Source organism: Neofelis nebulosa, chromosome 9, assembly GCF_028018385.1.
Source record: "Neofelis nebulosa isolate mNeoNeb1 chromosome 9, mNeoNeb1.pri, whole genome shotgun sequence".
Classification (NCBI taxonomy): domain Eukaryota; kingdom Metazoa; phylum Chordata; class Mammalia; order Carnivora; family Felidae; genus Neofelis; species Neofelis nebulosa.
Window position 1 is genome coordinate 130,338,367 of NC_080790.1, and position 14,697 is coordinate 130,353,063.

Consider the following 14,697-nt stretch of genomic DNA (forward strand, 5'->3'; position numbering starts at 1 on the left):
TTCTGTGTGACATCCATTTCATTCCTCATTCCTCTTGGGTGTGTGTGTGTGTGTGTGTGTGTGTGTGTGTGTGTTCCTAGGAGTGGAATTGACTGACTGGGCACAGGGTACCTCCGTGTCTAACCTTTTGAGGAACTGGCAGACTGTTTTCCACAGTGGCTGCACCATTTTAAAATCCCACTGGTCATGTGTGGGGTTCCAGGTTCACCACATCCTCCTCCTGCTGTTCGTACAGAGTGTCTTTGAGTGGTGAGGTCTCTCCCTCCCAACTTGTCTCCTCCCCTTGAACCTTGGGTGACCTTTACGACTACATCAACTGACAGAGCACAGTGGAAATGATCCTAGGTGACTTCCAAGATCAGACCGTAAAAACACCCTGCACTCCCAACTTGCTCTTTGGAAAGCTTGCCCTGGGGACCGCCACCATGTTGTAAGGAAGCCCAAACTAGCCCGAGTGAAAGGGACACACGGAGAAGTCACATATAGGGTGTCTGTCTTGGCCCAGGCAAGGAACCAGTTGCCAGTCAAACAAGGAAAGGCTCCAGAGGATGCCAGCCCCCAGTCACCACGTCATCCCCAGCCTTCAAGTCTTTCCGCTGAGACTCCAGACCTCGTGGAGGAGAGACCAACCCTCTTGCTGGGCGTTGTCTGAATTTCTAACCCGCAGAATCTGAGAGATACAAATCCGTGAGACTAGGACGACTCTTTTACGCCACTAAGTTTTGGGGAGTTTGTTAGGCAGCAGTGGTAACCAAAACACACAGCGGGCAAGGGGCAAGGTCAGATTCCATCCCCAGTCTCTCTGCCCTCAGGGCCGCCCCTTGCACCACCATAACGGCTGGTGACCCGATGGGTACCACCCCACAGCACAGGCCGGGAGGAGGAGGTCAATGCTCCCTTCCCTGACCTCAGTGTGCCTGGTGACAGACATCCCCTGTCTCAAGCTGACCAGAAACGTCTTTCTTTCGCGTGTCAGTTTGTTGCTGCTGCCGTGGTTGTTGTTCAGTACACAAGAATGGTTATTCTTTGTAGAAAATCCAGAATAAACAAATAAGGAAAAATAAAGTCCACCGGTCATCCTCACCAGGCAGGAAGAGTCTCCACGAAACCGTCGACTCTGTGGTAGAATCATAACATACAGGCATTTAATTCACACAATGTCACCTTGCATATGGGGCTGAAAAGGGAGGGGGGAGGGGCAAACGAGAGGGAGGGAGGGAGAGAGAGAGCGGATCTAAATAGTGCGGGTGAGCAGACAAAGCCTGTCTTTTCTCAGCCTAGTTCCAAACACAGAATACCCAGTGGCTATTTCGATTTGCTCAGAGATCATACCATGGCTGAGAGAAACTTTGTTTCCCAGGACCACTTTGACTCGACATGAAAAGAGACCTCCCCCGCCCCGCACCCCGCCGAGAAATGGGATTGCTTTACACGTATAATTTTGTACCTGCCTTTTTGCTGTAATGACATGCTCTGAGCTGCTTCCTGTGTTACCTACTTTCTCCCGGCCTTCTTTGCAAAGAGGGAAGTTTTCCTGGGTTCACGCACTAACTTGGTCCGTCCCGGAACACAGTAAAAGTAAAATTCTACTGAAATACCGTGAATTTCCCCATCATAACGTTCAGTGAAGGAAACCAGACAGGAAAAGAGCACATGTTGTATGATTCCCTCTATATAAAGTTCAAAAGCTGTAAAATTAATATATGGGGTTAGAATTCAGTATAGTGGTTAGCTGTGGGGGGAAGGGGGACTTGAGGGGAAGGGACATGAAGGGGGCTTCTGGAGTGTTCTGTGTTTTCATCTGGGTGCTGAGTTTGTCCACCTGGTAAGGAATCGCTGTTTGATGTGTGCCCTTTTCTGTGCACTTAGAAAACACACACACACACATACACACACACACACACACACACACACACACACACGGTGTTCTCAGAATATGGGCTGTGCTATCTGGAAATGCATGTTTCATGTTTTTGCCACATGAATACATATGTGGATGTTTAGAGGACTTGATATGGAGTCGGGAAAGCCCGGTCTGAATTCTGATTCGGCCACTCTTAAATGTGTCACTGTGGGCCAATTACTTAACCTCTCTGAGCCTCAGTTTCTTCATCTGGACCCCTTACCATGTCCACAAGGCCCAAAGGATCGGCCTCTGCCCAACCCCCCAGCTGGATTCCCCACCCTGTCTGGCTACAGCTCTAAGCTCCAGCCACACCTGCCGTCATCCTGTTCCTCCCACAAGCAAAGCCTACTTTCAGGACCTTTGCACTGGAACTACTCTCGCCCTGATTGTCCTGTGGATGGTTCTTGTTTTTCATTCATGTCTCCGTTCAAGGGTCCCGTCCTCAGAAAGGCCCTCCCTGGCCATTCCTCGCACCAGCCATCCTCGACTACATTCCCTGGTCTCGTTTTCTTCTCAGGGGTTCTAACCGTCTGAAACCGTCATATTTGCTTTTTGTGTGGCTGTTTCTATCTACTTGTTATTGTTCAGTACTCCCTGTAAGCCCATCGACTCCATGAGATCAGGCATCTTGATGAACTTGTTCTTGGCTGTGTCCTCATCACCTAAAACAACGTATTTGTTGAATTAATTAAGCAGTCTACACAGTGATCTGACTCCACTTTATAGAATCCTCAAGAGGTTCAATGAGATGATGTTTGGAAAGTGCAGCTTAAGCAGCTAGGTTTATAAAACGCAAGAAAGCACGAGGGAGCTTTGAAAGCCTTGTTTGAATGTGGTTCCTGCCACTGAGGGAATCTAATGAGGCTTAGGTTTCCCCTTGAGCTAGACCTTCAATAAACTGATCTGTGCAGGGGCGCCTGGGTGGCTCAGTCGGTTGAACGTCCAACTTCGGCTCAGGTCATGATCTCACGGTTTGTGAGTTCGAGCCCCGCATCAGGCTCTGTGCTGACAGCTCAGAGCCTGGAGCCTGCTTCGGATTCTGTGTCTCCCTCTCTCTCTGCCCCTCCCCTGTTCACGCTCTGTCTCTCAAAAATAAATAAATGTAAAAAAAAATTTTTTAACTTGATCTATGCAAAGTCTCTAAACCTTCTGCAGTCATTCCCCGCCCCCTCATCTTTGATGTTATTGGCCATTTACCTAGAATAAAAATCACTAATACTCTTATTTAGTTTATTTATTTAGATAACAGTACGTTGCCATGGTATTCAGTAATTCAAAAGGTACAAAGAGTGTATAATGAGAAGTCTGTCTCCCTTTGACTTCTGCCCTGGAGGCAGCTAATACCTCCAGACACCCCGTAAATGCTTCCAGAAATTTTTTCTGCATAAACAGGCATGCAGAGATATATGTGCCCACCTTTTCTATTTATACAAAAAGGATCTGATTATACACAAGGCTTTATGGCTTTGCTTTTTTCTTCCCCCCGCTTTACAACCTAGTTCCATATCACCGCCTATGAAGTGGTTTGTTCTTTTTAAGGGCTGTATGCACTTTATTATTTATTGATCCGTCGTAGTGACAGACGCTGGGGGCGGCCGGTCTTCTGCCAACGTGAGCAGCGCTCCGGTGAACGTCTGGCACAGGCATCTGGGCAGGAGAGTCCTGGCGTCCTCCTGAGCCCGGTAAAGGAGGAAGGAGCCCTTCCTTACCCTCATCTCCACCCTTGCCCCCTGCATCCACCCTCCCCGGTGTTTGTGTTTGGTCTTTTAAAGACTTTTTCAAAATTGACTTCGGCTTCTTGGCCTGAACTCTGAAGTGTTTGAGCTGATAAGATAGCGTGCTTGGCTGAGGGGGACTGGAGTAAATAGTTACCTTAGAGGCCCTGGGCCCTAGCGGAGGAAGGGGCCAGGGCCCTCAAAGCCCCTCCCCACCTCTAGCAGTGGGTGGTGTGGACGGGAGGAGGCCGAGCCCCAGCCAGGTCCCAGGTAGCCTGGGGAAGGGGAAGGAGTGGGAAGGTGGCTGCACGTAGGCCCACTCCTCACCCCTTCCTTGCGACCTTCGAGAACAGCACGGAGAGGGCCCAGCAAAGGTTGGCTTATTCTCCCGGGCTTCTCCTAAACCCAGTAAGACCCGTGGGCAAGTTAGAGCAAAGTCTTGGCACACCTCAAGACCCGGGTACATCCTGAAGAGGTCTGGCACCCCGAGGGGCCCGAGGGGGCCACAGAAGGGGCCCTGTCTCCACGGCTGTGGCAGAGAACATTGGCACTATCTTGAGACACCTCGTGTTGTCCGCCATTGTCTCATTCCGAGGATTTTATGTGCGCAGCGTTGATCTCGGTCCTGGGCTACGGTCGCGAACAAATCAGTCCAGGTTCCCACTTTCCAGAACTTTCTTCACTCTGGAGCAGCAGACAGGCGACAAACAGGCAAGAAGTGCCCAGGGGGCTCTGTGCTGCAGTGGGGGACAGACTGGCCGTGGGGGCCAGAGCGAGTCAGGGAAGGCCTCCCCAGTCCCGCCACACCCCAGCCTCACACCCCTCTGCGGCTCCCCGGGGTTCCCAGGGCCCACAGCTCCTGCATGAGCCATCAGCTTGTCAACCCCCCATGTGCGCCCCTCCCTCAGGTTCTCGTGTCACAGCCGCCCTCTGCCTGCAGCGCCCTCCCCTCCTACGTCCTCCACCGCAGTATCGTCTCCTCCAGGAAGACTTCCGTGATGCTCCTGCACGGACCGGGAGCCTCCTCGGGGCTGACACGTGTTCCTGTACATTCCCTGTTCCAGCTCTGATCACTCTGGGTAGGGGTCACCTGTTTGTGGGTGACAGAGTGGCCCAGCATGACCAAAATCTGCATTCTGTGACCGGCCCACCTGGATTCAAATGCTGGCTGCTGGTCTTAGCTGTGCTGTGTCGGGACACAGCTTTCTCATCTGGAGCTGTGGGCATTATGGTGAGACGCACCTCACAGGATGGATGTGAGGAAGAAGGGAGATCATGCAAGTGACGAGAACAGTACCTGGCACAGAGTTTGCACTGGGTAAAGGTTGGCTCGATCGTGACACTGTCCCCCTCCACAGCCTGTAGCTGGTGCTCGCTTCACGTTTGCTGGAAAAATAAACGCAGCCCTTCAAATACGTTTATGAAGATGAGCCATGGAGGGAGAATACTTGGGATAGAATGGAGAAGTTTCTAAAAACACAACGCCAAATAGTTGGGCAGTATGTTTTCTAACTATGCGCGCGCACACACACACACACACACACACACACACACACACCCATACCCCGGTGTAGGAGAAAGAAAAAAACAGAACGTTCAGCGTGGTTGAATTAGAAGGATAGGACAAAGAATCATTTTTCTTCTTTCTTGTTTGATGTGTTTTTTTTTCTAATCTTTAATAAGCATGTTTTCAATTTAAAGGGGAAAACATAACAACAAATCTGGAGAAGAGAGAGCCCGCAAGCCCTTTCTGTTCCATACAGTTTTCCCACAAACCCAGGGCGGGGTGGGCGGGGCGGGGCGGTCCGAGAAAGGGCTGCCCTTTAGAAGTGAAGCAAGAGTGGGAAAACCAGCGCCTTCGGGGTGGCGAGGGTGTCGGCCGACCAGGAGGAAGTTGTGCGGAAGGAGGACACAGCAACCCGTCTCCCAACATGGGGCACCGTGGGACAGTCTGGGCGCCACTGCCCCCAGGAAGCCTCCCCAGACCGGGCAGCCACCCTGCCTGCCGCCACAGCCCGTTTCCCTGCAGCTTAACGCGTCGCATACCGCTGTGTCTGTCAAGGCCTGCCTTGTGCCCCACTCCACATGCATTGCCGGACCTCCTCTAGTCCTGACAGCCTGCCGGGGAGCGAGTGGGAGGTGACTGCTGCTAGCCCCATTCCACAGAGGGAGAAACTGAGGCTCAAAAGATTTAATACTTGGCCCAAGGTTGCCCTGCTGGTAAATGTCTGAACTTAACACCGTTTGGTTCCATCCTTGTCTGTGCTTCTCCTAAACTAGATGATGAGTTTCCAGAGGAAAGGAACTGAGTCACAGTTTTCACTACGTCCCCAAGGCCTGGCCTAGGGTCGAGCACACAATGCGGGCCTAATAATGGTTGAGTAAATGAACCAACAAATGGATAGGTGACTGATGGATGGATGATGGATGGAATGAATGGATGGCTGAATATGAAAAAGAATTAATTACATAAAAGACGATGAAAGGCAGAGGACTCTAAAAGGATGAAAATGTTTGTTCCTGTACATCGAATATGCCCTTCCAAAAGGTTGCAGCTGTCAACTCTGAGGCCAAGTCAGGCTCCAGACGTGTTCTGTCTGGTTGTTGCAGGGTTTTAAATATTTTAAATTAATTGCCATTATATAAAAATCAGAAAAGTTCACATTAGAAATCTAGATGTCTGGCTTCTCTTGAACAATCAGGCCAAAGAGACTCTTAAAAACTGAGAACAAACTGAGGGTTGATGGGGGGTGGGAGGGAGGGGAGGGTGGGTGATGGGTATTGAGGAGGGCACCTTTTGGGATGAGCACTGGGTGTTGTATGGAAACCAATTTGACAATAAACTTCATAAAAAAAAAAAAAAGAAAGAAAGAAAAATCAGGCCAGTGCATATACTAGGGACCCCAGGGCCAGGGCTGGTGGGGCCGCGCCCTTTAGGACACCTCAGGCTCCCCCGGTCCCCCCTGCATCGCTGATCTTGAGGTTCAGTATGAGCTGCCGTGTATCATTACACTTTGCGCTCGTGTTTTCTCATAGCACAAGGATAAGGAGACTGAAAAATCTCTTCTACGTGACTCTCCATCAAAAGTGGGAAAATGAGGGGCACCTGGGTGGCTCAGTCAGTTGAGCATCCAACTTTTGGCTCAGGTCAAGGTCTCACGGTCCGTGGGTTCGAGCCCCGCTTCGGGCTCTGTGCTGACAGCTGCGAGCCCAGAACCTGCTTCAGATCCTGTGTCTCCCTCTCTCTCTGCCCCTCCCCCACTCATGCTCTCTCTCTGTCTCTCCCTCTGTCTCTCTCTCTGTCAAAAATACATAAACATTAAAAAAAAAAAAAGTGGGAAAATGAGGGGCGCCTGGGTGGCTCAGTCAGTTAAGCATCTGACTCTTGGTTTTGGCTCAGGTCATGATCTCACGGTTTGTGGGTTCGAGCCCCACGTCGGGCTGTGCGCTGACAGCATGAGCCTGACTGCGATTCTCTCTCCCCTCTTTCTCTACCCCTCCTCTGCTCTCTCACTTTCCCTCAAAATAAATAACCTTTTTTTTTTTTTTTTTGAAAAGTGGGAAAACGAAAACAGGTAAAGAGGAAACCTGAAAGAAGTATTTCTTTGGAGACGTAGAGGATATTCCTGCAAATCTGACCCGTGAGCCGTGCCTATTTTCCCGAGGGCCAGGAGAGGCCAGTGGTTAAGGGCACAGATGCCAGAAACCGACAACATGGGTTCAAGCCCCGGTTCCAGCACACACTGCTGCTTGCGTGGCCTCGGGCAACTCACCGAATCTCTCTGGGCCTCAGTTTCCCCCTCTGTAAAGCAAAGATGGTGTCGGTCCCCGCCTCCCAGGATGTTAATGAGTAAGTTCCTATATGTGAGGCTCTCTGTGTGTGAACCGTGCTTACTTATGCACCACTGGCTTTGGTCGTTGATGGGAACTGCCTGGGCCCCATGGGTCCACAGCAGGGGTTCTCAACCAAGGGCCATTTGGCAATGTCTAGATTTGGCAATACCTAGAGACATTTTGGTCTGTCACAACTTGAGGGGAGGTGCTACTGGCATCTAGTAGGTAGAGGCCAGGGATGCTGTCAAACATCCTACATCACACAGGACAGACTCTCACAGCAGCAAAGGATTATGTAGGATTCCTGGTCCCAAAGGGGCCAAATTGGAGTCAGACATGTGGAAGGCCCTAGGGCTGCCAGCGGTGGTTCCCTCAAGGGAGATCAAGGCTGAGGCCACTGCCTTGGGGGGTAGCAGGAGATACTCCCTCTGGCCCTGAGTCACCCCAGCCTCCAGGATCGTCAGACCCCAAGGGTGGTCCCGTTCCAGGATGCCTGGACCCAGCCTGTTCCCAGAGCCACGGACTGGGCGAGCGATGTGTCCCTGGCGCCACCTGGTGGCTCCGTCCCTGAACTGCATGATACTCCCCAGTCTGAGGTAGTGGGAGGGAGGAGAGGAACTTGTCCCAGGGCCACCTTCATCCAGGTTAGTTGGAAATATGGGGATTTAAAGTAATGGAAGGTGGCAGCCAAGGCCTGGGAGACAAACTGACATGGGTTTGAGCCCCAGCTCTTCCACAGACCAATAGGGAGACCTTGGACACATCCCACCGCCCCCCTGGACCTCAGGTCCTCTCTGTAAGACAAGAATGATGTTACTTACTTCACCACGGAAGATTAGATTAAGTGACAGAATAGATGGCACATATTACATGCTTCCTAAGCCTCCTCTCTGACACTTGTGTTCACATAAATCCATAATCTTGTACTTTTGATAAACTTGCAAGGTACCCAGGGGACTTCTAAGTAAATATCAAGTACGTAATTTTGGTGCCACTGACACATCCACTGACATGGAAAGGGATCCACAATATATTGTCAAATACCCACAGGCCTCAAAAGCATTGTGCACAGTGGGACCCCCATTTTTGTTTGATAAATCCATATTTTTTTTTATTTTTATTTTTTTAGAGAGAGACAGAGAGAAACGAGCAGAGGGGAGGGGCAGAGGGAAAGACAGAATCTTAAGCAGGCTCCACGCTGAGTGTGGAGCTCGATGTCATGACCCTGAGATTATGACCTGAGCTGAAATCAAGAGTCGGACGTTTAACCGACTGAGCCACCCAGGCGCCCCGATGAATCCATATTTTAAAATACGTACATTTGTAACATATACGAGAAACAAAGACCTCATTGTCTTAGTGTAGAAAGAGCCCTTGCAGATGAATAAAAAAGATGATCACGCGACAGAAAACCAGGCAAAGGACGTGAATGCTTTGCTACCAAAGAAACGCAAATGGCCTTTACATATATTTTTAAATTCTGAATGTAGCACAAAAGGAAAGACTATGTGCATTGGAAGTATGATACATGCCTTTATCCCCATCTGCAGGGCAGAGATGGAGAAGTCTGATAATAGTTGGCCTTGGCTGGAGTGTGGGGAAACCAGTGCTCACGTAGGTTATTGGTCTGAATGTCAATTGGTAGGTATGACCTTAGAAAGCATTTAGGCAATAAGTGTCAAAATTTTAAAATGCACTTGCCCTATGACTGGGTAGCTCAGTTACTAAGAATTTATCTTACAGAAATAGATCCACATACATAGAAAGACTCCTGTGAAAGGAACACTAATGGCAGCATTGTTTGCACAGCGAAAGACTGGAATCGCCGACCTGACTATCACCAGGGACTGTTTAGATAAATGATTATATTCAGACAATGGGCTATGTGAAGAATGCTCTCCTACTGCTGATCTGGAAAGATCTCCAAGGTATATTGTTAAGTTTAAAAAAAAAAAGAAAGAAAGAAAGAAAGAAAACCAGCGCAGAACAGGGTGTGTAGTATGCTTCTATTTAAAGAAACAACCACAGGAATTCATGCACATGTTTGCTTATCTACATTCTGGATATCTCTGTGATGATCCCCAAGAAGCAAAACCAGGATGGCTTCTGGGGAGGGAGCTTGGAGTTTTGGAGCTGCTGGTGGGGGCAGAGGAGGGGGGTGAGGATTATGAGATTATCCACTACAAATCTTTGGTACCCTCTCAATTATTTTTCATATGAATATGTTTCCTTATTTATGTTTTAAAATGTTTAGGGCACCAATCGATGAGAGAAAGAGAGAAAGGCCTGGAAGGATGTGCTCCAAAGTATCTCTGGGAGGCTGATGTTAAGAGTGACCTTTATTTTCTTCTTTTTACTTCGATAGTTTTCTAATTTTTAAAAATAATTATCAAAGGGGTGACTGGATGGCTCGGTCGGCCAAGCGTCCAATTCTTGACTTCCGCCCAGGTCACAATCCCAGGGTCGTGGGTCTTCGCTGACAGCATGGAGGCTGCTTGGGATTCTCTCTCTCCCTCTCTCTCTCCCCCTCCCTTTCCCTCCCCTCCTTCTCTCTCAAAGTAAGCAAGCTTTTTCTTAAAAAGTGAGAAGTAATGTAGCCCTCCTACCATGCACTTGCTAGGTATTAAAACCCAAGCTTCGAACTCAAATCTGGGTTCAAACCGAATTCAAATGGGCTTTTTCTCAGCTGAGCACGTGTTCTACGCTCTTGACCTGCGTTTCCTCCGCTCTGATATGGGAAGACCATAGGGGTGCCGGGAGGCTTGTGGGAGACAAAGCCGGTCAAGCACTTAGATCCTGGTGTACGCAGCGCGACACGCACAATGGGCACACAGGGAACAGGAAGGAATTCTGCGCACGCAGGGGCGACAGGACGGATGACAGGATGGAGGCCCTTTGCTTCCCTGGGGATCAGTTTGCATCTACTGGCTCTGTCCGGAGTCCCCAGTACACGGCCCAATTCCGCGGGGCAGTCTCCCGACAGTTTGGAGAGAGTGACACCAAGTGGCCAAACTTGGAACTACACCCTCAGGCGGCAGGTTTCCCCGGAGCAGCTCCCAGTCCCCTCCAGCCGTGGTCTTGGCGCTGGGCCTGAACCTCCCTGGATCTCAGTGTTCTCCGCTGGAAAATGGAGATAATGCTGCCTACCTGGCAGAGCAGAGGCGAGGATTAAATAAGGTAGCCCGCAGACCTCGTCTGCGGGACCGTTACGTCACGCAACTTAGGGTGGGCCCCTGGGGGAGGGGTGGGCATTCAGGAAATTGCGCAACAGAGATCATCGTCCCTGAAACTGTTCGTTTCCTTCCACCCTCTCCCCAGAGTGATTCTAAAGCGGAGTCGCCCGAAGTGTGGACAAGTACCAACGGTGCTTTGCGGGAAGTTTTTAGTGGGTACAGAGCCCCATCAAATAACATCCCATTTTCCTTCGATCTTTCTGATTACATCTCGGCAACAGTGTCAGATTGATACTGGTGTGCCTGCGTGCCTTTCCAAGGCTCACCATCTCCCGTTTGAACGGAAGGAGAGCAGGCCTTAGAGCCTTCGGAAGGCACGGCTGTTTGGCCACAAATAAAGTAAATGTTTTCATAAATATTTATTTTTTGTGGTCACCTTCTACTGAGGGCAAGTGGTGTTGGTTTTCCATTTATAATAGATGTGGTAGATTGTGTGATGGTCAATGTTTATCAGTCCTTCCTACTGGCAGTTCCCTGGTGACTCTCTACTGACGTCAGGCTTGGCTGCGTGACATGCTCTGACCAACAGAATGCGCGTTCAGCTTCCAGGCAGAAGTCCTGAGAGCCAGCATGTGCTTCTGTCATTTGCCCTTTTGTGTCTGTCAGAGAGATGGGCAGGGGGGAGGGCAGGGATGGGCTGCTTCTTCAACCTGATTCCCAGAGTGTAAAACAGACACATGGACCACAGCTGCAGCCAACCGGCAACCGAAATGAAATATGCACGAGAAACACACCTTTGTGGTTAACAGCCCGCTGGGCTGTTTGTTATTGCAGCCGAACCTAACCTGAGTTGCCTGCTACAGTAGAGATAAAATGTCTCCATTGAATATAAATACACTCAAGTAAAATTACCATGTTCATTTAAAGAAGAACATTAAGTAGATAAGGTGACATGCATGAGGAAGGTCGTGGGTGGATGACTAAAGTTTAGAAAACACCGGTGCTGGAGTTTTAAACGTGAAAAGTTGTGACCCTAGGTTGCAGGTGGCTCATTCCAGAGCCCCCCAAATGCCTCCCAACTCACATTTTAAACTCCGGTCCGCCTCCTACCACATAGCCAGAATGAGTTTTCTAAAGCGCCGATCTCATCAGTTTCCTCTCCTGCTCTAACTTCTTTGATGACTCCCTCGTGCCCTCAGATAAGTCCTCAATCATCCTCATGGCGTACCCGGCCTATCATAGTCTGTCCATTCATCTACTTCTCTCCCTCCTGTGCTCTCTGCTCTAGCCACACTGATTTCTTTGTTATTCTTCAAACACAGCAAGCACGCTCTTGCCTCAGGGCCTTTGCATCTGCCATTCTCTCCACTTGTGATGCCCTTCCTGGAGATAGGAACATGACAATTCCCACACTCCGTAAGGTGTCTGCTTAAATATTATTTACTTGAAGAGTTCTTTCCAGACCATGCAATAAAAAATAGCAATCCCTTATTCTCCTGCCTCCGTATTCTGGATTCTTTCTCCATATCACCAATTACCTTCTGACCATTTTACATATTTCTCTCGTGTCTGTATCCCCCATTAGAATATTGGCTCCTTGAAGGCAAGCATTTTGTCTGGTTTTTGTTGTCATTTGCTCGTTTGTTTGCCTTTTTGCTGTTGTAGTCCCAGTGCCTAGAACACCACCTGGCACATAGCAGGTGCTCAGTAAGTACTCGCTGAACGAAGGGGTGAATACGAGTTGGCAAAGATGGGCACCAGCAGTGCTAGGCCCGTGGCGCCAGCTCCAAATCCCTCTGATAAAGAACTCCTGTTGCTAATGGTTCAGAATTGAGTCTCATTGGCTACCTCAGATCACATGTCTCTCCCTGAGCCAATCGCCACGGCCCAAGAGAATGGAATACACTGATTGGCCAGGCCCCGGTCCAATGCCCATCCTTCAGTCCAGAAGTAGGCTGGGACCGAGGAGAAGCAGGAGTGCTACCTGTGAAAACTGTGACGCTGTTGTCAGAGAAAGAGGAAAGGGGTGCTGGGTAGGCAAAACCAAAAAGGTAAATTATTCACCTGGCTGAGCCCCCTCGGACTTAGCGAGGGTTCTGTGAATGAGTAGCCTTCTTTGGGATAAAGTTGTAGTCAGGTGGGGGGTGGATAGGTGTGGAGAAACTCTGTTAATACCAGAGCCAGAGCTAGAGTAAGGAGCAGGTGAGTGCGGCAGCCCCTAGATGCCAATGTAGCCATGGCATTAAAACCTTGTTGAAAAAGATTAGAAGTTTGGGTCTAGAAGTAATCTTGGGTTTCCGCATGCGCTTCTTACATAATCAGCAAATATTAATCTCTCTTCTGACACTGAGGATGACACCCTTGAGAAGAAATTTAAAAATAGACATTGTTGGCTCTAATCTGTTACTGTTGATTAGTTTGAGAACCCACATGTGCTTATTGCATGATATGACCATAAGGCAGACCACAAACCCCACAACCAGCCAAGTGGGACCTCCTGAAATTGGCAGTCATGGTCAGCTGAAATTCTGAAACCATATGGCATCGTGCTGTTGTTGGGAATGAGTAATCTGTTTGGTTCCAGCATCGAAATTCTGAGCTCGTTAATAACGTCTCCAGTGGTAGAGTCTGAGAGTTGTCCCCCGATATCAGTTTTCCCCTTTTATAATTATAAAGCAGCACATGGCTGCTCAGAATGAACTACACTTCCCAGCCTCCTTTGCAGCAAGGAGTGGCCATGTGACTGAGGCGTGGCCAATGGGATGTGAGCAAAACCTGGAAATGCAAACATGGCGGTAAGCCATTTGGCTTTCGGGATGGGGACAGTATGCCGCGGCTGCTGGACAGCAAGTTAGGGGCCCAAGCCCCTGACAACCTCATGGTGTAGAGCCACCACCTTCACGCAGGCTTTTGGGGGAAAATGCACCTTGTATTGTAATTTCTGTCTCATGTCTCTGGACCCCACAGATGAAATTGTATCCAAAATAATACACCTCTGAAGAAGTTGGTCTGGCTTGGAAAAGCCCAGAAAATACACACATGACAGAAAAAAAGGAACAGAAAGAAGCACGCAGCTTTGATTCCCGTGTACCAATGTATTCCTTTTCAATACACACATACATAATACATACTTTCAGTACGTGCTTAACACCATCTCAAGGGACATACCCAGCCCGGGCCCCCCCTATAACTTAGCTTCTGTAACAAAACTGTGCTTTGGGACCTTTAACTTAAGTCCTCCCGCCTCCTCATTCCCAAAGTTGGCCGGCTACCGGTTGCATATGGGCTGTCTTTTAGAAATACAGATTCCTGGGCCTTGGCCAATTCATTTGAAGACGTGGAATATTAGGAATTTGTAATCTGAACAATACTCCCCATCTCACTAGCTGTGTGGCCTTGGGCGAGTTATTTAACTTCCCTGTGCGGCTGTTCCCTTGGCAGTTGGAGGGAGACAGTCATCGTGCCTGCCACCGCGGAGCTGTTGTGAGGGCACGTGTACGTCCCGGGTACCAAACACCTAGCCTAGTAGCTGGAACGGAGTGGGAGCTACATGTGTTACCTACCGTTACGCCCGCTGGTGGCAGTATAAATCGATGCAAACTTTCTGGAAGCCCATTTGCACTGTCTACCTGTTGAAAGCTTAGCCTGCGATCACTCTCACCGTCTGCGTGCACAAGTACACAGCACACACTTACTCGATGAGGGTGGATTGAGCACCCACAATTTAGTCAGGATGAAAGAGGCAAGGCTGCAGTAACAAACCCCCAAATCGCAGTGACTTAATACAGCCAAGGTCTATTTCTTGCTTTCGCGTCATGATGCAGGCTGAGTACCTTTCACCTTGTTGCCGACTAGAACAGGTGGTCTTGGAGGTGGACACGGTGGGCAGAGCGAGCTAGAAGGTTTAATGGCAGGTTTTATGTTTTTTTAATTTTTTTTAACATTTTATTTCTTGAGAGACAGAGCGTGAGCAGGGGAGGGGCAGAGAGAGAGGGAGACACAGAGCCCGACGCGGGGCTCGAACCCACGGACCGTGAGGTCATGACCCGAGCCGAAGTCAGAGGCTCGG

The 14,697-nt window shown here is 49.5% G+C and overlaps 1 long non-coding RNA gene across 1 annotated transcript in view; it reads right to left on the reverse strand.

The window, feature by feature from the left end:
- Positions 1 to 2,176: 2,176 nt before the first annotated feature.
- The window catches only part of LOC131485929 (uncharacterized), a 29,598-nt gene continuing 17,077 nt past the window's right edge, over positions 2,177 to 14,697 (reverse strand). Inside the window, exons 3-4 of the long non-coding RNA XR_009249086.1 lie at positions 4,919 to 5,007; positions 2,177 to 4,305 (exon numbers count right to left, since the gene is read on the reverse strand). This is a non-coding gene — a long non-coding RNA (uncharacterized LOC131485929). The remainder of the gene's footprint in view (positions 4,306 to 4,918; positions 5,008 to 14,697) is intronic.